This window comes from Bos javanicus, chromosome 22 (genome assembly GCF_032452875.1).
Source record: "Bos javanicus breed banteng chromosome 22, ARS-OSU_banteng_1.0, whole genome shotgun sequence".
Taxonomy (NCBI): Eukaryota; Metazoa; Chordata; class Mammalia; order Artiodactyla; family Bovidae; genus Bos; species Bos javanicus.
Genome location: NC_083889.1, coordinates 39,977,392 through 39,998,836, shown reverse-complemented (window position 1 = coordinate 39,998,836; position 21,445 = coordinate 39,977,392). Strand labels below are relative to the sequence as shown.

Here is a 21,445-nt window from a genome sequence, read left to right as displayed (position 1 = left end):
GCAAAGGCATTACTTTGTCAACAAAGGTCCGTCTAGTCAAGGCTATGGTTTTTCCAGTGGTCATGTATGGATGTGAGAGTTGGACTATAAAGAAAGCTGAGCGCCAAAGAACTGACGCTTTTGAACTGTGGTGTTGGAGAAGACTCTTGAGAGTCCCTTGGACAGCAAGGAGATCCAACCAGTCCATCCCAAAGGAGATCAGTCCTGGGTGTTCATTGGAAGGACTGATGCTGAAGCTGAAACTCCAATACTTTGGCCAACTGATGCGAAGAGGTGATTCATTGGAAAAGACCCTGATGCTGGGAAAGATTGAGGGCAGGAGGAGAAGGAGACAACAGAGGATTAGATGGTTGGATGGCATCACCGACTCAATGGACACGGGTTTGCGCAGACTCCGGGAGCTGGTGATGGACAGGGAAGCCTGGCATGCTACGGTTCATGGGGTCGCAAAGAGTTGGACACAACTGAGCAACTGAACTGGACTGATGCACTCAGTTCAGTTCAGCTCAGTTCAGTCACTCAATCGTGTCCGACTCTTTGCGACCCCATGAATCGCAGCACGCCAGGCCTCCCTGTCCATCACCAACACCTGGAGTTCACTCAGACTCACGTCCATCGAGTCAGTGATGCCATCCAGCCATCTCATCCTCTGGTGTCCCCTTCTCCTCCTACCCCCAATCCCTCCCAGCATCAGAGTCTTTTCCAATGAGTCAACTCTTCGCATGAGGTGGCCAAAGTACTGGAGTTTCAGCTTCAGCATCATTCCTTCCAAAGAAATCCCAGGGCTGATCTCCTTCAGAATGGACTGGTTGGATCTCCTTGCAGTCCAAGGGACTCTCATGAGTCTTCTCCAACACCACAGTTCAAAAGCATCAATTCTTCAGCACTCAGCCTTCTTCACAGTCCAACTCTCACATCCATACATGACCACAGGAAAACTATAGCCTTGACTAGACGGACCTTTGTTGGCAAAGTAATGTCTTTGTTTTTGAGCATGCTATCTAGGTTGGACATAACTTTCCTTCCAAGGAGTAAGCGTCTTTTAATTTCATGGCTGCAGTCACCATCTGCAGTGATTTTGGAGCCCAGAAAAATAAAGTCTGACACTGTTTCCCCATCCATTTCCCATGAAGTGGTGGGACCGGATGCCATGATCTTCATTTTCTGAATGTTGAGCTTTAAGCCAACTTTTTCACTCTCCACTTTCACTTTCATCAAGAGGCTTTTGAGTTCCTCTTCACTTTCTGCCATAAGGGTGGTGTCATCTGCATATCTGAGGTTATTGATATTTCTCCCAGCAATCTTGATTCCGGCTTGTGTTTCTTCCAGTCCAGTGTTTCTCATGATGTACTCTGCATATAAGTTAAATAAGCAGGATGACAACATACAGCCTTGACGAACTCCTTTTCCTATTTGGAACCAGTCTGTTGTTCCATGTCCAGTTCTAACTGCTGCTTCCTGACCTGCATACAGATTTCTTAAGAATCAGGTCAGGTGGTCTGGTATTCCCATCTCTTCAGAATTTTCCACAGTTTATTGTGATCCACACAGTCAAAGGCTTTGGCATAGTCAATAAAGCAGAAATAGATGTTTTTATGGAACTCTCTTGCTTTTTCCATGATCCAGTGGATGTTGGCAATTTGATCTCTGGTTTCTCTGCCTTTTCTAAAACCAGCTTGAACATCAGGAAGTTCACAGTTCACATATTGCTGAAGCCTGGCTTGGAGAATTTTGAGCATTACTTTACTAGCATGTGAGATGAGTGCAATTGTGCAGTAGTTTGAGCATTCTTTGGCATTGCCTTTCTTTGGGATTTGAATGAAAACTGACCTTTTCCAGTCCTGTGGCCACTGTTGAGCTTTCCAAATTTGGTGGCATATTTAGTGCAGCACTTTCACAGCATCGTCTGTCAGGATTTGAAAGAGCTCAACTGGAATTCCATCACCTCCATACTAGCTTTGTTCGTAGTGATGCTTTCTAAGGCCCACTTGACTTCACATTCCAGGATGTATGGCTCTAGGTCAGTGATCACACCATCGTGATTATCTGGGTCATGAAGATCTTTTTTGTACAGTTCTTCTGTGTATTCTTGCCACCTGTTCTTGGTATCTTCTGCTTCTGTTAGGTCCATACCATTTCTGTCCTTTTCGAGCCCATCTTTGCATGAAATGTTCCCTTGCTATCTCTAATTTAAAGACTTCCGAAATCAATGTCTCTAGCCCTTTTAAATTCAGTTCCATTGTTCAGTCATGTCCAACTCTTTGCGACCCCATGAATCACAGCACACCAGGCCTCCCTGTCCATCACCAACTCCTGGAGTTCACTCAGACTCATGTCCATCAAGTCAGTGATGCCATCCAGCCATCTCATCCTCCGTCATCCCCTTCTAAGAGTTTCAAATATGTATCATTTAATATGTCCACAACAAAATTATCACTGGCTTTTCCTTTCCTGTCCTCATTCTGCCCGAACCAGACACCAGTGAGTCCTTCCTGAGGCCTCCTTCTCCCTCAGCTCTCACATCCAATAGAGCACCACTCTGCTGGTTCTTTCTCACTGACATCTCTCAATCCAAGTGATCCTCTCCATCCAACTGCCATTGCCTAAGTCTAGGCACTCATGATCTCTTACCTGGACTATGAAATAGCTTACTAATTGCTTCCCCTGCATCCAATTTTAACCCTTTAAATCCATCACTTTCAGGGTAGGCAGTTAGTTGTACATGTGTGTGTCAGTTGCTCAGTCTGTCTGACTGTTTACAACTCCTTGGACTGTAGCCCGTCAGGCTCCTCTGTCCATGGGATTCTCCAGGCAAGAATACTGGAGTGGGTAGCCATGCCCTTCTCCAGGGAATCTTCCAGACCCAGGGACTGAACCTGGGTTTTCTGCACACAGGCAGATTCTGTACCATTTGAGCTACCTGGGACGCGCCAGAGTTAGATATATGAGATGCAAATTAGACTATATTGCTTTGCTGCTTAAAACCTGTGTCCTGAGTCTGCACACAAGACTCTCCATCACTGTCCTACCTACCCCTTCAGCCTTGTCTCTTCCCTCGCCTTGCTGGGAACGCTCACTGCTAACATCAGATAGCTTGCGAATTCTGCTTCACACTTCTCTGCTGTGCTAGTCCCTCTGCCAATGAAGCCCATTCTTTCTCTTTAGGATGCATTCCAGGTGTATCATGTTTTCTCAGAAGCCTGTTTGAAACCCAGGTAAAGGAGTGTTCTTAGTATATATGACCAGAGCACTCTGTGACCAGAGCACCCTGTGACCCTTTAACCTTTCCCATATGTATTAAATGCCAAATTTTACGACTGTCTCTCTGACTGTAAGCAGAAGAGTAAATGCCAATCATTTTCACCAAGTGTCTACAGTGCCTAGTCCAGTGCTGGAATGAAGGAGAGGCTAAAGAAATGCTGATTTAGTGAACAAAGGAAGGCATTTTACTATTCGGGAATTTCCATAAACTTAATTAACAAAGGAATAAATTACCATTTAGTTTTATGTTAATAACATCTCAAAACACTTATTTTATACACAACAGTGTCTCTTGACCTTGGTACTAGTGACATTTGGTCTGGATAATACGTTAAGAACTGTCCTAAGCATCACAGAATGTTTAGCAGAATCACTGGCCTCTACACACTAGATACCCATAGTTTCCCAATTCCTAGTTGTAACTATCAAAAACTATTCCCTAATATACCCTGGTGGGAAAGGAGGAACAGAATTATCCCAGCTAAGAGGAACTAGTATAGATTGATATTTAGTATAGATCTTAAGTTTTATAACATCTGTGAAGGTAGGATTTCCCATAACATTTTATTTGATCCCAAGGGATATCAATTATTCTTTGTAAGAGGAAATCTGCCATTGTTTATTATATGTTTTTAAAGGCATTTAAATCAACTGTATGTAAAACTTTAAAGCACTTTTCCAATATAATTACCATGTAAAAAGATGAGATCATATCATTTATTGTTCTATAAAAATATAGGTTTGCTTTAAAAAAAAACATATATATGTGCTAATTCTCATTTGGAAAAGAAAGATGCTATCCTCTGGCTGTGAGAGAAGGAAGGAGAGAGAGAAAAAAGGTATAAGGGAGAAGGTGGGGGAGAGGCTTGTTTTAATTCAAAATTCAGGTTGTTGTTTTTTTAATGTTAACTCCCAATTTCCTTTGCTCTCTGCATGATTCTAACCCACTGTTATTGACCAGTGTGGTCAACATTAAACAAAGAACAGTGAACTTGATTACACAGCCTAGTCAGGTAAAGGTCAATCCAATATTCCAATTGACAGAGTTTCCAATATTCAGAGTATTCTACTATTCATAAACACCCTAAACATGAAAACTATACGAAAATAGTTTAGAAATTCTTTGAGGCAAGGGGAGCACCTCCTATAGCCAGGAACTATAGATTTTTTTTTTTTAATGAGCCACAGATATGAGCTCTCTTCTCTGAAAGTTTATGGTCTAGTAGGTGGATATAAAAGTTAATGAAACAGTCACAATGATGGGGGTATAATTAGAAACTGAAAAAGTGCTATGAAGGAAAATAATTGAGGAACATGACCTGAACTTAGGGAAGTGACACAAGATCTAAAGAAGGAATCGAAGGAATTAACTAAAAGCGACAGAAGACAACCAGCTGCAGGTGGAAGGGAGAGCATGAGTAGATGCCCTGGGCAGCAGGGAGCACGTCAGAATGCAGAGAGAACAGAGGAGCCTGAGGGAGCTGGCGAGCTGGGCCAGGGCAGCCAGGTAGGGCCTACTGGGCCATGCCGAGGGTAGGTAAGATGCAAAGGCCGTCAACTGATGCAGATGAAACAAATCATTCTGCTGTGGTGTAGAGAATGTATTGGTGAAGCAGAGCGGAGAGGATGCACGGAGACTAGCACCAGCATCTTACCAAATCACTATCTCTTGAAAGCTCAGGCAAAAGAGTTCCAGTTTTACCGCATGGATGAGCCTTGAAAACATGATGCTGGACTTTCTTGGTGGTACAGTGGATAGGAATCCGCCTGCCAATGCAGGGCACACGGGTTCAGTTCCTGGTCTGGGAGGATTCCACACGCCGCAGAGCAACTAAGCCCATGCACCAAGAGTCTGTGCTCTGCGGCAGGAAAAGCCAGCGCAAAGAGAAGCTGAGGCACTGCAGCAAAGAGAAGCCCCTGCTGGCCACGAGAGAAAGCCTGCACACAGCAACAAAGACCCAGTGCCAGAAAAAATAAACACAATGCTAAGTGAAAAAGCCAGTCACAAAAGGCCGCAAGTTGAATAACTCCATGTACATGAAGTCTCTGGAATAGGTAAATCCATAGAGACGGAAAGATCAGTGGTTGTCAGGGGCTGGGGTGGGAAGGGACTAGAGGAGAATGCTAGTGGGTACTGAGCTTCTTTATGGGAAGATAAAAAATGTTTTAGAAATAGATAGTAACAATGGCTGCACAACTTTGCTAATATAGTGCAAACCAATGAACTGAACATTTCATAAGGGTGAATTTTATGGCATGTGAATTATATCTCAAGCTGTTACCAAAAAAAAAAGCCCTTCTTATTATGTCATGGGAGAAAACAACTTCTATCTAAATCTCTAAGCAAAAATAAGGTAAAGAACTGACTTTTAAAAGTCTTTAATTTTAAAGTCATGTTTTTAAAAATGCTTCTTGCATTCTAAAATTCAATGAGCCAAAATTTAACAATTATATTGAAAAAGGCATTTAAACAAGAACAGCTGATCAACTATTTAGAGAGAGAGCCCTGTAATTCCCAAATAATAGTTTTTGTTTTTGTTTTTTTAATCTAAAAGACCAGCCACTGGGAATTAGATCAATTGGAATTTTACTATTTTGTCAATTCAGTTAAATAGTGGATTTTAACTTTCAGCACGATTTAAATTTTCTACCCAGACAGCCACTTAGCAGATATGTGCTATCAATCCTGATTTCCAACTTCAGTTTTCTGTATGAATTTAATGGGGGAAATAATTGTGCAAGAATGTGTTTTAAAACACAAATCTCAACTACCCTGTTATTACATTTACAGCTGATTACCATGTGAATTGCTTTTATGCTATGCTAGACTATCACTAATACTGTTCTTTCAAGGAGTACAGTATGAAGTAAAGGATGTATGCAACAGCTTCTAACAACGATGACCCTGGCTAACACTTAGTTTTAAATTCACATTTACATTAAAATTATTACTAGGAAAAAGTAACGTGTGGGGCATTTGCTACATCAGGACTCTTTTTGGTATACATAAAAATCCAACTCAAAACAACACAGTGCAAATACAATTCACTGACTTTCTTAACTGCCAAGTTCAGTGGTGATGCTTCCATCAGCACTGGCACAGCTGGATTCAGGGCTCCCACGCTGGTTTTCTGACAGACTGGTTTCATTTTCAGACCCAAAGTCTGTCCCTCCTGATGGCAGGATGGGAGCAGCAGCTCCTCCCGACGCTTTCCCACGTTCTTAAGAAAAGACTCACTGTGGCTGCCAGGTTCTAACTGAACCCTGTGCTTGGTCTTGGACCAACCACCACACACAGCAGGATGGAGCACGTTGACTGATTCAGGCCTGGGACACACACAGCCCTGCAGGACAGACTTCCATTCCAACCATACAGACTGACAATAGGGGAAGAATGAATCCTCTGAGGTGGGGTGGCGGGGTGGGCGGACAGCAAGTATTGCTGCTAGAAAAAAGGACAATGGAGACTGGAAAGGAAAATAACAAATGTCCCCTTAAAAGATGGGGACATTTCCAGTTAAAGATGGGCCAACCTGACAATGAGTTGGGAGTACAGTGGACCCTTCTGAGGGTATCTTCTCATTGGTTTCCCTCTCTGAGAATTTTTCCATTTGCCTCATGGTTTGAACCAGATTCCTTCTATTTGCCCCTCCAGAGCCACTCCGCATCCTTCAAGCCCTGCTTTCTATTCCAGAAGCCTGAACTGAAAGGATGACAGAAAGAGTTTCTGGACCCTCTCCCTGACTTTTGGTTGGGGTTGGTAAGGGGGGAACACCCGCAGAAGATCTAAGGGAAGAAGGAAGGGGTCCTTTCAGTCTTGTTCTATTTTCAACCAACCATCATAGCTCCTCCCCACCCCTATCTTCATGGAGATATAACTGAAACGCGACACTGTGGAAGTTTTAGACAGACATGATGATATGACACACACATCTTATTTCAAAATAATTACAATAAGGATAGTTAACATATCCCTCACCTCACATAATTACCTTTGTTGTTCTGGTAGTGGTAGTGAGAACATTTAAGATCTACTTTCAAGTATACAATATGGTATTATTAACCACTGCCACCAGGCTGTACATTTCATCCCCTTTTATGACTGCCCTCTGTACTCAAACTTTTCTTCCTAGCTCTGGTAACCACTCCCCAGGTTGTCCTTTTAGGCCTAGACATGATCAGGACTTCTAGAATACAACATTATTCTTTACGAGTTTTCCTAAACCGTGCCCAAAGCTTTGAAAATTGTCCCATAATTAAACCCTCTTTGAATTATCACATTTGAGTGCACCATCTGTTTCCTGCTGGGACCCTGACAGATAAGTAATAAACATTGCAGCCATATTCCTTAATGCATGACCTCAATTTACATATTATTCTGAATTCTCACATTTGTTCAGTGAAATAGGCATTCTTAATCCTATTGGATCTATAATGGAACAGAGGCTCAGAGGGGTTAAGTACCTTGACCAAGATCCCAAAGCTACCAAGGGACCCAACAGACACTAGTCTAATTTCTCATTCTCTATGTCCAAGATACATCATCTCTGGCCTGGATCATGACTTCCACTCTTGCCTTCTTATAGTCTTTCTCCTCACAGTAGCCAAACACCACCCATTAGATCTGCCAAGGTTGTTACCAAATGTCAATGAAATAACAAGCAATAGCAGTAAAGTGCCTTACAGATTTAATAAATTAGCTCACTGAATATATATGTATGTGTGTGGGGGTATATATGTGTGTGTGTGTGTATGTGAATGAGAGATCGATCCTCCGACCACTTTCAGAATCAGACTCCTTGAAGATGGAGGATGTGGAGGAGACTTTGGAGGAACTGATTCTAGGGATCCAATCCTTCTTCACTCAGCTCACCCAGCATCTTCTCTTGGAAGTCTTTCTGATACCCCAGGAAGGGTGAGGTACCCACTCTATGCTCCCATAGTATTTATCCTACCCCAGCATTTATCCCATGGAAAAGGAGTTCGTCAAGGCTGTATATTGTCACCCTGCTCATTTAACTTATATGCAGAGTACATCATGAGAAACGCTGGGCTGGAAGAAGCCCAGGCTGGAATCAAGATTGCCACGAGAAATATCAATAACCTCAGATATGCAGATGACACCACCCTCATGGCAGAAAGTGAAGAACTAAAGAGCCTCTTGATGAAAGTGAAAGAGCAGAGTGAAAAAGTTGGCTTAAAGCTCAACATTCAGAAAATGAAGATCATGGCATCCGGTCTCACCACTTCATGGGAAATAGATGGGGAAACAGTGGAAACAGTGTCAGATTTTATTTTTCTGGGCTCCAAAATCACTACAGATGGTGACTGCAGCCATGAAATTAAAAGACACTTACTCCTTGGAAGGAAAGTTATGACCAACCTAGATAGCATATTCAAAAGCAGAGACATTACTTTGCCAACAAAGGTTCGTCTAGTCAAGGCTATGGTTTTTCCTGTGGTCATGTATGGATGTGAGAGTTGGACTGTGAAGAAGGCTGAGCACCGAAGAATTGATGCTTCTGAACTGTGGTGTTGGAGAAGACTCTTGAGAGTCCCTTGGACTGCAAGGAAATCCAACCAGTCCATTCTGAAGGAGATCAGCCCTGGGATTTCTTTGGAAGGAATGATGCTAAAGCTGAAACTCCAGTACTTTGGCCACCTCATGCCAAGAGTTGACTCATTGGAAAAGACTGTGATGCTGGGAGGGACTGGGGGCAGGAGGAGAAGGGGACGCCAGAGGATGAGATGGCTGGATGGCATCACTGACTTGATGGACGTGAGTCTGAGTGAACTCCGGGAGTTGGTGATGGACAGGGAGGCCTGGAGTGCTGCGATTCATGGGGTCACAAAGAGTCGGACACGACTGAGCAACTGATGTGATCTCATCTAATTATTATTTGCTTTCCTTCTCTTATCCCACATTCTGCTCCATTATAATTGCCCATGTGTTTCTCTCCTTCTGAGTACAAATTTCTAGAAGGCAAGAGTCATATCTACTATTTCTGTATCCCTAATGTCTGATATATACCTTTAGCTAGGTGCTAAATAGGTATCTGTTAACTGAGTGACAATATACTTCTGAACAAAACCCATGAGACGGAGTTCCCCAAGATGGGCTGTCAGGGACCATACTGAAGGGATTCCCTCAAGAGGAAGAAGAGAAACTGTGACTGCTGAGATGACATCTAAACTCTAAAATTACATGATTCTGGATAATAGAGCTCCACAAATTACAGGAAACATGTTTCTTTCAAGAGGTAACAGTTAATAATTTTAAAACCACCTCATGTCATTTTTGCTAACATTGATCAAATAACAAAAGATAACTGTAAATAATAAAACCTAGTTTTTCACTGTTGAAGAAAAAGACTATAATGAAAAATCTGATGGAATTTTAATTAGATCTCTAATGTAGTTAACAATATAACACCAATGTTAATTTCCTGGTTCTGATCACTACATTATAGTTATACAAGATATTAACATTAAGAGAAGCTGGGTGAGAGATAATGAAAACTTTTTTAAAATTTTCTAAAAAATTTTTTTAAATTTATTTTTGACTGCACTAGGCCTTTGTTGCTGCACGTAGGCTTTCTCTAGTTCTGGAAAGCAGGGGCCACTCTCTAGTTGGGGTGCTCAAGCTTCTCACTGTGGCAGCTTCTCTTGCTGCACAAGCTCTAAGGCATGGATTTCAGCAGTTGGAGCTCAGCGGGCCTAGAGTACGGGCTCCGTAGTTGCGGCACGCGGGCTTCACTGCCCTGGGGCAGGTGGAATCTTCCCAGACCAGGGACTGAACTATGTCCCGTGCACTGGCAGGCAGATTTTTAACCACCACTAGACCACCAGGCAAGTCCGAAACTTTTTTTGAACTTTTCATAAAACTTTTCTCTAAGTCTAAAATAAGTTCAAAATTCAACTGTCTATGGTACATTCTTTTAAAGTCATACTCTAAGAATCTAACATAGGTGATAAAATTTCACCAAGAAGTACATGGGGGTATAACACCTTAATAGCTTCCTGTGTTACTCAGAATGACAGAATTTTACAGTTTAAAATAAACCTTGGCAGTCCCAGTCCATTATTCTACTCTTGAGGGAACCCCCTCAGTACTATCTCTGACAGCCTAAAGCCTTTGCTAAGATGTCTCCAAAGACAGCAGTGTACCTCTATCCTAAAAATGAATTACTGGAAGAACAGCTTGAATTGTTAGAAAGATCATCCTCTTTTACCCACCAAGGTGAAATTAGCCTCATGTTGATTCTCTTGACCCCACATGGTGATGACCAGTTTCATGAAAACAGTGAGCATCATCTCACCTGTGGTTTTTCTTCTTCAAGTAAAACACCCTCAATCCCTCTCCAGATGATATAATGATGCTTTAACAGGGGTCAATGATGCTTTGATGCAGTCATTTCTAAACTTTTTCTCAGCCACAGAAATCCTCATTAAAGAAATTCTCAGGTAGAAGTGCAAGTTGCTCAGTCATGTCCAACTCCTTGCAACCCCAGGGACTGTAGCCTGCCAGGCTCCTTTGCCCATGGAACTCTCTAAGCAAGCCCCTCATGTAGAAGTCAGTCTGTAAAACAGATAAGACTGCTCTGCTGGAGATAGTAGGTGAGAAGACCAAGGGTTATCTGATCCCCTCACCCCTTCCCTTGCCTAGTGGTCCTTGAAGCACAACTGTTAGAACGTTTAAAACTCCCAGAATACATAAACACTTCCTCAAACCAAAGGCATGAAAGAGCATGGGCACCTCAGAAATCAAGGCAGGTGTGTAGGGAAGATGTTTTGAGTACATGCTTTCTATTGTCTCCAAATTATACCACGTGGACAATCCCTGACTTACCTGTTGGGCCATAAGTCGTAATGATCATGACAGTAAGAACTAAGACTTTATATGTATTAACTGAAGAATCCTATGATACAGCTCTTAGGCATATCCCATGTTATAAATGAGAAAACAAAGGCATGACATAGGTAAACCAACTTATTCAGGAGAAGTGGTAGAACTGGATTTATAACCCATATCTCTCTGACTCTGAACTATGCACTTAACTGCTATATTCTCCTGCTTCACGGGAACAGAAATCTAAAAGGATTATGGGACTCTAGCCTACTCATCTAGCATCCTCACCTATATAGTAGTCACTTTACAACCTGGAATCATCTTGGAGTGGATTCACTAGGAAATCCATTGTAAACACTCTACTCCTGACATCAAGCCTCTACAATATAATCCATCTCCCTTGCTTCGGACATATTTCAGTTCTCAATTTAACAATATCACCTTGGAATCTGAGATCCTAAGGATTAAGCATTTTGGAATGGTCGGTCCATACGTAAGGAAGGGTCATCTATAGATACTCTTAGGTTAATGCCCAGCAGAGAAATGGTTTGCAAGGAACCCAAGCACCCTGTGTAGTTCTGACCTATGGCTGTTTTATGCTTTGACACAGAGCAGATACTTGGTGAGCCTCAGTATGCAGCCTTTCCTCCCCAAGTAAGGGCTGGGATGGTGTTCATTTGTTGTAAATGCCTTCCTGTGATTCCTTTCGGTGGAAACCCCCTACCTTAACACTTCAGTATTTGGCGTTTGCATCATCAGACCTCACTTTCCAAGTTCCACCCCAGAGCACATAGTTGGCTGAGCCCAGATACTTAGCATACTAACAGTTCCATGTGATCCTAGCTAGACCAATAAGACTGAATATCAAGACGTGTTGGAACCATTGAAAAAGACACGTCTTTTCCCTAGGACCTCTGAGTTAGGAGATTGCAAATCCAGTAGCCATCTTGTTACTGGGAGACTACCAGCTCAATGTTGAAACCAAAGAGAAGAAAGCAAAGTCAAGATATGAAACAGGACACCACATCCAGCTGTGCTTAGGGATGGACTCATTATACGTAGGTGAACTAATAAATTCCCTTTGTAGCATAACCCATTCCAGTTGGAAGTATGACCTTTGAATTCTCTATAAGCCTCTCCTGCTCATCCTTTATAAAATTATAACCTTCACCATACCGTGGTGCTCCCTAAACCCCTTCCTACACTTATCTTTTTTTCCTAAGTACTTATGTAATACACTACAAGCTTTACTTATTTGCCTCATTTATTTTCTGTCTCCCCAACTAAACTCCATAAAGGCAGAGCTTAGGCCTACTTGTTCATAGCTTACTTTGAATGGAATGACCCCAGAATATAGCAGGTACTCAATAAATATCAATGTTTGTGAAATGAATGAGTGAGAGAACTTGGAAATCAGATAGTTCTAAATGGTTTATATGGAAATTCTCTTTGAGCATTATAAAGTCAGGATGGAAGCTTCCCCTGTGACCGAACATGAGGCAATTTCTCTTCTAATTTCAAATATATGTTTAATAAGCATGTATTGAGCACCTATCTAGCTCATCACTGTGCTGAACACAAAGATAAATACAGTCCCTGCCCTCCAGTAGCTTTCAGAGTGACGCTACTGTCTGGCACAACAGCCAGTTGGAGAAGCACCAGCTTTCAAGTATGAACATCCTTCCAGAGGAAGGCAAGGTAGTCTCTGGCCCTCTCCTTCTCCCTGTCCCATGTTCATAGGGTGATCTACAAACTCAAAGTGAAGACTTACATGTATCCCAGTCTGGGAACTGTGAGACAAGCACAAAAGGCAAAGATACAGCTTAATTAAGGAGAGAAAAGGAGAAATAATAGAATCTCATCAAGAACAGGGAACTGACTGTCGCTCCTCATGAGGACTTAACTGGACCCCTCTGGGATCTAAGACACCTTAGCCGTCTGGTTATCTTGTGGTTTGCTCAGCGTCCCCTAGAGTCCTGCTGTTGGCATAACTCAGCCTTTCTTGATCAGTCTCTGTTTCTCCTGGTTTGCTTGGTCTCACATTCACGCCCTCTTTCCCCTCTTTTTCCCCCCTTTTCTTTCCTCATTTCCTTCCTTTCTTCCCTTCCTCCTCCCTCTCTCTTTTTTTTCCTTCCCTCCTTCACTTATTGAGTTATAATTGACATTTAAAATTCAGTTTGCTGAATTTTTACATATACACACATCTGTGAATTTATCATCACAATTAAAAGAGTGAACATATCTGTCATTCCCCAAATTTCCTAAATCTTTTCTTAATTCTCTTTGCCTCTACTTCCTTTCGCTACCCCCATGCAATTCTCACATGCAGTTTAGGTTGTAGTTTCTAAACTTTCTTATAAAAAGAATTATGCAGTATGTACTCATTTGTCTGGTTTCTTTTACTCAGCATACTTATTTTGAGATTCATCCATGACATTGCCCTATAGCAATATTCCATTTCTTTTTCCCTGTGGCCTGACAGTATTCCACTACAGGGACATACCACAGTTTGTTCATCCATTTACCTATTGATTGCTATTTGTATTGTTTTTAGTTATTTGACTAGCAATGAATAAGATTTCTATGAATATTTGTGTACAATCTCTGTATAAATACACATTTTCGTTGTGATTCAGTAAATACCTGGGATTGGAACAGCTGGGTCTCATAGGAGGAGCATATTTAAACTGTTAAGAAACTGCTGCTGAACTCTTTTCCAAAATGGTTGTACCATTTTACATTCCCACACAATGTATGGGAGTTCTAGTTGTTCCACACCCCCACTAACACTTGTTATGTCAATCTTTTTTTAACTTTAGCCATTCTAATCAGTGCGATGCTACTTACTTGTGGTTTTAATTTGCATTCTCTAGTGAATAATAATGTTGAGTATCTTTTCATGTGCTTAACTGCCATCTGTACATCTTCATTGCTGAAGTACACATTCAAATCTTTTGCCCACTTTATTAGGTTATTTGTTTTCTTGTTGTGCTTTGAGAATTCTTTAGGTATTCTAGATATAAATTCTTTCCCATGTATATGATTTGTTAATATTCTCTCCCACTCTGTGGTTTACTTTCTCATTCCTTTAAAATAGAAGAAAATCATAATTTGATGAAGTCTAATTTATTAATTTTATTATGGTTCATGCTTTTGATGTTATATCTAAAACATACACTGAACTCAAGGTCACAAGGTCCTCCTGCTTTCTCATAGAAATTTTACAGTTTTTGGTTTTACATTTAAGTCTGTGGATCATTTTCAGTCCATTTTTGTATATAGTATGAGGTATGGACTGAGGTTTATTTTGTGGCACATGGATATACAATTGCTCTGCAACACTTTGTTGGAAAAACTGTTCTTTCTCCATTGAACTGCCTTTTGAGGGGCCTTTGTCAGAAAGTCTATTAATCAGATATTCTTGGGTCAATTTCTGGAGTCTGTATTCTACTTCATTAATCTACTTATCTACCTTGGCTTCAATACCATATTGTCTTGATTATTATAGCTTTACAGTAAATCTTACAATCAGGTATGTTAGTTTAATTCTATTTTTTTTAATTTCTTTTGGCTCTTAAAACAATCTGCTGGAATTTCAAATGGGATTACAAAGACTATAGTTTAATTTGGGAGAATCAGCACTTTAATAATGAATCTTCCAATTCATGTAATGGGTTCTCTCTTCATTTTGTGTATCACCTGTGGTTCCTCTCAGCAATGTTCTGTAGTTTTCAGTAGACAGATCTGGAACATCTTTTGTCAAATTTACCCCCTAAGTATTTCATTTTTCCAATGCTGCGTAAATAGCATTGTTTTTGTAATTTTAATTTCCAGTTGTTTGTTGCTAGAAGAGTTTCTTTTTGCTTCATTTCTATTTAAAGCAGATCTTATAAAACCAAGCCATTTCTTAAGCCACTGGCCCAAGTTGTTGTCTGAGATGTGGAATGAACCCAGTCTAGTCAGCTACAGCTAAGAGTGCAGAGTCATATGGTACAGATCAGGTACATATCTTTGCTCACCTCAGGGATGGCTCAGGGTCACTGACCCTCAGCGGGATTGGCCCTTGATGAACCCATTCTATACCCTATGTTAAATGATCACGAACAAATCAGTAAAATGATGAGAACTAAATGTCAATTCTGTCCTTTTGATCCTTTTAAATTTTGCACAGGAAACTTCTATGGCTGTTTGGGAGGGCCAGCAAAAAAAAGAATCTTGCATTGGAAGTCAAGTATTTATTTCTATTGGCATCTCTAAATACAACCATATGGTCCTAGAGGCCAGAATGTTACAAATTCCACCTACTACAGGAAGATCTAAATTCCTAGGAGACCATATGTCTAATGCTGTATCCCAGCCCCTTAATTTACACTCTCTTGGACCATAAACTCTGCTTTAACTGGTCTGCTAAGCTTAGAAGGCAGCGAAGTCCAAGGGATGCCCAGGGTAAACAGCAGGACTTAGAACTTTGTGACCATATGACTGCCCACTAAAAAAGGATATCTTGAGCCAAATACAGTTTTAAAGGAAGGCATTTTTAAGCCCAGTTTTCTTAGTGAATTATGTTTTTCAGCACATGCTTATGCCTTTTTTTTTTTAATTCTCATGCATTCATTCATTTTTTCATTCAGCAGTTGTCCATGTAAAGCTAATGTGGATCTCCATGCTACGGAGATGGTAGGGGTGGGAGGTAACACCAAGATTCATAATGAGGATTCCTGTTCCTAGGTAGGGAAACACACAGACCAGTACAACATGAATAAAGATACAAAGTGGAATATCTGGCACTGTGATTTGTAAAATATAAGGCAGTATTCCAATGTCTGTTATTTCATAGCTCAGAAGCAAAGACAGCACTGTAGAGAGTTGAGAAAGGCCTTCTAGGGAATGGAAGGAGACATGATCTGGTTTAACAGATGCAGAGAAATCCCTTACCTAGGTGAGAGGAAAATGTCTACCCATTTCTCCAAAGACCTCAGTGTATTGTGCTGGAGGAACGCTGAGAAGAGGATGTGGTAGAGGGATGTGGTCAATCACATTTTCCAAAGACGGCCACACTCCTCATCATGAGACAGAATTTAATTCTCTCCTTGAATGTGACTGGGCTTTTGTGACAGTTCAACCAGTAGCAAATGGCAGACACAATACCACTTGGAAGAGTCAGTCATAAAATTTCATGTCTGCCCTTTTCACCAGAACACTCTTCCTAGAGCCCTGAGCTACAGTGGGAGAACTCCCACAGCCCTGAAGGTGTCATGCTACGAGGAGGCCCTGTCTACTTGATCCACAGACTGCATGGAGAAACCCTGAGAAAGAAATGTCTAGCTGGCCCTCAGATACTCCAGTCCCAGCCACCTCTGACTGCAACTGCATGAAGCACTCTAAGCCAAACTGCCTAGCTGGGCCTTTCCCAAAGCACTGACCCAGAGAAACCATGACAAATAAAGAAACAGCTACTGTTGTTTTAAGCCACTAACTTTCAGGGTGATTGGTTACACTCAGTAATAGATGATCAGAACAAGGAAGTAAGAAATGACGTGGCTGCTTTTATTTTTTTCTCCTTTCATGTCAGATTTGGGCTGACTGGGACTTGATGACAAGTCTGATTCCATAGTGCAAAAGAGGTAGGTAGAATACACCCAGGACTAGAAGTAGTATCTACATAATTGGTCAACAAGATGGTAGAGAAACAGGCTCTACAAAGCTTTGGGATAAGACAGAACCACCACTGAAGCAGGATGCTAAACTGAGAACCATAGGAGGGTCTCACACAGGACGCAAAGGCAGAGAATCCACTACCCAAACCCATGACAAGATTACACAAAGATAAGCAAGTGAGGCTTGAAGAAGTGTGACCTGACACTGAGTTATCAAGATCTAGTTACAGTGTTTCTCCCAGCAAGGGATACAGAATGATCTCAGAGCCTGGAGGGAGATGACACCTTTGATACCACCTGTGTGGATTAGATGGGAGTCAGATCAGGGGAGGTGCCAATCAGCTTATTTTGTTTCCAGTCAGCCCAGATTAACTGCCTATCCCACTTTACCCTACTTCTCTACTTGGAGAAGGAAATGGCAACTCACCCACTCCAGTATTCTTGCCTGGAGGATCTCCATGGACAAAGGTGTCTAGAGGGTTACAGTCCATGGGGTCACAAAGAGTTGGACATGACTGAGTGACTAAGCATCACTCTACCCATCCTCCAGCAAAAGGAAAAAAAGAGGCCAGAAGACCAAGTAAGAAAGTAAGTCTAAGAAAAAAAAGAAGGTAATATGCAAAAGAGGAAGATATTATGGATGGCATTCTGGTGTAGTACAAATCCACCAAAAAATCAAATTAGGGAACCTACACTAATTTAGCAACATGCATCAAAACGTATCAGGCAACATGCCTGAAAACATTTTTAAAAGACAGAATAGAATGCAAACATTTAAGTAACTGAAGAATGATCAATTTGATCAAATGTTTACAACAGCTACATTCACACCTAAAAGGGGAACATCCAACAATCTAATTGTCCAACGGATTAGCTAAATTGCAGAATAGTATGCAGCCTGTTTTGAAAATTATGTTATACAACATGAAAAAAACACTACCAAAATATTGTTTAGTGTACAATTTTTCCTGAATAGCACGTTCTGGGCCTGTTCCTTTAAAGATGCCCGTAAAAATTCCTCATACCACTTGGTACTCAAGAAATGTTGGTTCCCTAAATGAATTCTATAATTTTCAGTGCGGACCTATTACATGCCAGACATGGTTTTATGTTCCCCCCACATGTAAATCTCTTTCACCTCCACATAATCCTAGGAAGTAGATACTATTACCATCCCTGTTTTGAATGGGTGAAAATAGTGGCAGAAGATTAAGAAATGTGCCCAGTAAATGGTAACACTGGGGCAGCTAGGGACGCACAGTCTGGGTCCAAAATACAGTATTGTCTCTTAAGCTAGACAATGCCTAAAATAAGTGACCTTTGAAAAACTAAAATTTAGTTTTGTCCTCGTCAAGACTTTACCCTCAATCATCAAGGAAAAAAAGTAATAATGATATTCACTAGGTCTCATGATTAATGGCAACAAAGCTTTCAGAACTAAGGGCAGAGGGAATAGTAACCAAGACTCCAGCATTAAGAAGGAGAAGGTGGAGGGATCCAAGTATATTCATTATTTACATTTTTTTCATTTTCTTCACTGGCCTCAGGAAATAGAGAAAGCAGAAGGAGGGAGGATAAAAAGGAAAGCAAATCTGTTACTAAGTACTTTGGAATCATTATACGGGAAAGATGTCAGTAAAAACATTTTAAATGCATTATCTTGGGGTCTTCTAGTTGCACATTCATTTTATCTCCCTACTTATCTGTATGCATTTGTTTCAGCACCGATTACACTGGCGTAGTTTGTCATAAATTAATTTAGGTCTGTTCAGGAAATTTAAAAAATCTTACCGCCAAGAATTAAGATGAAATGAGAATAAAGAAACAGCTGATCACTGTCCCCTCAAGAGACTATCTCATGCTGTTTCTCAGTTGTTTCTTGACTCAGGTTAAGACCCCCAACTGGAAAACAGGATTAGTGCTACATGCACATTTGCTGCTTGAAATGGGGATGGCGCCAGCAAGTCGCTATTTCCCTCTCACACCTCCCCATTTCTCTGTCAGCATTGGGAATCGGGACTGACTTGAAGTGTGTGTGGTGGAGAGTGGGCAGTGTTAACCAAAATTCCCCTCCCTCAACTTCTGCATGGCACTCACGCATGTATTACGCCACCCTAACGCTCTCCATACTGTCCAAGGGGAGAGCATATGGAGCCTCACAATATATTTTATTTCATTTCTCCCTTCGTTCTCACACTTAGAAAGAAACGGGTAAGGTTAGATAAAATTGCTACTTAATAAGGTGTTACTGAGTGTGTAATTGCTCCCAGAGTGTTTTTAGAGTGATAGTCCGCCGGTAGGAGCCAAGCTTGCTATAAAGAATCTCGCTAAACTGCCCAACGACTGCAATTCCACTCATTTGAGATTGAGGAACACACCAAAGATTAAGCAGGATCTTTTACTAAAATACTTTTCCTCCCACCTCGTTTCAAACAGGTCAGCAAATTCAGAAGTTCAAGGTTTCCGTCCTTAAGTTGCGAGGGAACAGGTTCTGAAGTTAGTGCTAGAGTGACTTCAGAACCTTCTTTCTGGCAGCAGAAATTTACTAGCAAGCACATGTGATCTTCAACGGGGCTGCAGGCAGAATCAAGGCACTGTATAATTTCTTCAGAGCTTAAGAAATCTTAAAGATCATGATTGCATTCACGTGCCCTATTTCACAAAGTAGGTCACCCAGCTGGAAGCAGATGTTAGTTCTGCTGTTAACTTATTCCTCTTCCTATCTTCTCCCCAACAGAGGCATGGCAGACCCGGAACAATGTCGTGGTGGGCCGAGGGATGGGCATAGTCTGACTTGGCAGGTAGGCTTCTGCTTAAATTGACACAGTTCTCACTCGGTATTAATGTTTCTCTTGATGAAAACTGTGCCAATTTCAGAAGCTCAGAAATGGTTTTAGCCCTTCCCCACCCTCCTCCACACATACCTTGTAGCTTTCAAGCCTTTCCTTCATAGCTCTGTCTGGAGGGTGCCAGGTGGGGACTGTCCAGGGCTCCCCATTCTCCTGCTGGACGCTCTTGGAGGTAGCATAGAGCTACCTTAGAATCCCTGAGTTTTCGTTTCCTCTTGAAAGTGTCTAACTTGCGGAGCTCACATAAAGGTGTTCATTGGACAAGCACCGCCTGGGAAACAGCGGCTGTTCCCTCACTTCCGGTCATGGGACTTTCACTTCCGCAGGAGATACGTAGCTGATCACGACACGTTCAGCTGCTTTCCCAGCGTCCTTTTCAAAGTGCTTTGGTCAGGAGTGAAGCAAAGGCAAGGAAACACGCTGGTGTACCTGCATGTCTAGGTTACTGAGTCTATGAGAAGCCTCAGCTTTTGTGGACTCCTGTCAATTTCTGGAGAGTGAGATAGATTTAGGAAATAGGACTACACCCCTGCCCCCCACCATCTTTCCAATCACTCTAAAATCTTTGAGGAGCTATTTTTTTCTGTTTTGGGAGTTTTCTCCAGAGCCTCCACTCTGTGGATTTTATTACTTTCATTTAACCTCCTTTGTTCTGTTGCTTTAGGTGAATTATTTTTGCTTATTTTTACCGTGTGACTCAAGGCTTTCAGTTCAGTTCAGTTCAGTGGCTCAGCCGTGTCTGACTCTTTGAGACCTCATGAACCACAGCACGCCAGGCCTCCCTGTCCTTCACCAACTCCCAGAGTTCACCCAAACTTATCTCCATCAAGTTGGTGATGCATCCAGCCATCTCATCCTCTGTCCCCTTCTCCTCCTGCCCCCAATCCCTCCCAGCATCAGAGTCTTTTCCAATGAGTCAACTCTTCGCATGAGGTGGCCAAAGTATTGGAGTTTCAGCTTTAGCATCAGTCCTTCCAATGAACACCCAGGACTGGTCTCCTTTAGGATGGACTGATTGGATCTCTTTGCAGTCCAAGGGGCTCCCAAGAGTCTTCTCCAACACCACAGTTCAAAAGCATCAATTCTTCGGCTCTCAGCCTTCTTCACAGTCCAACTCTCACATCCATACATGACCACTGGAAAAACCATAGCCTTGACTAGATGGACCTTTGTTGGCAAAGTAATGTCTCTGCTTTTCAATATGCTACCTAGGTTGGTCATAACTTTCCTTCCAAGGAGTAAGCGTCTTTTAATTTCATGGCTTCAGTCACCATCTGCAGTGATTTTGGAGCCCAAAAAATAAAGTCTGACACTATTTCCACTGTTTCCCCATCTATTTCCCATGAAGTGATGGGACCAGATGCCATGATCTTCGTTTTCTGAATGTTGAGCTTTAAGCCAACTTTTTCACTCTCCTCTTTCACCTTCATCAAGAGGCTCTTTAGTTCCTCTTCAGTTTCTGCCATAAGGGTGGTGTCATCTGCATATCTGATGTTATTGATATTTCTCCCGGCAATCTTGATTCCAGCTTGTGCTTCTTCCAGCCCAGCATTTCTCATGATGTACTCTGCATATAAGTTAAATAAGCAGGGTGACAAGATACAGCCTTGACGTATTCCTTTTCCTAACAGAAGCAGAAGATATTAAGAAGAGCTGGCAAGAATACACAGAAGAACGGTACAAAAAAGATCTTCACTACCAAGATAATCACAATGTTGTGATCACTCATCTAGAGCCAGACATCCTGGAATGTGAAGTCAAGTGGGCCTTAGAAAGCATCACTACAAACAAAGCTAGCGGAGGTGATGGAATTCCAGTTGAGCTATTTC

At 41.7% G+C, this 21,445-nt stretch overlaps 1 long non-coding RNA gene across 1 annotated transcript in view; it reads right to left on the bottom strand.

Moving 5' to 3' along the window:
- Window positions 1-19,943, bottom strand: part of LOC133235264 (uncharacterized) — an 88,863-nt gene extending 68,920 nt beyond the window's left edge. The window contains exon 1 of the long non-coding RNA XR_009732505.1: window positions 19,692-19,943. This is a non-coding gene — a long non-coding RNA (uncharacterized LOC133235264). The remainder of the gene's footprint in view (window positions 1-19,691) is intronic.
- Between the last annotated feature and the right edge of the window lie 1,502 nt (window positions 19,944-21,445).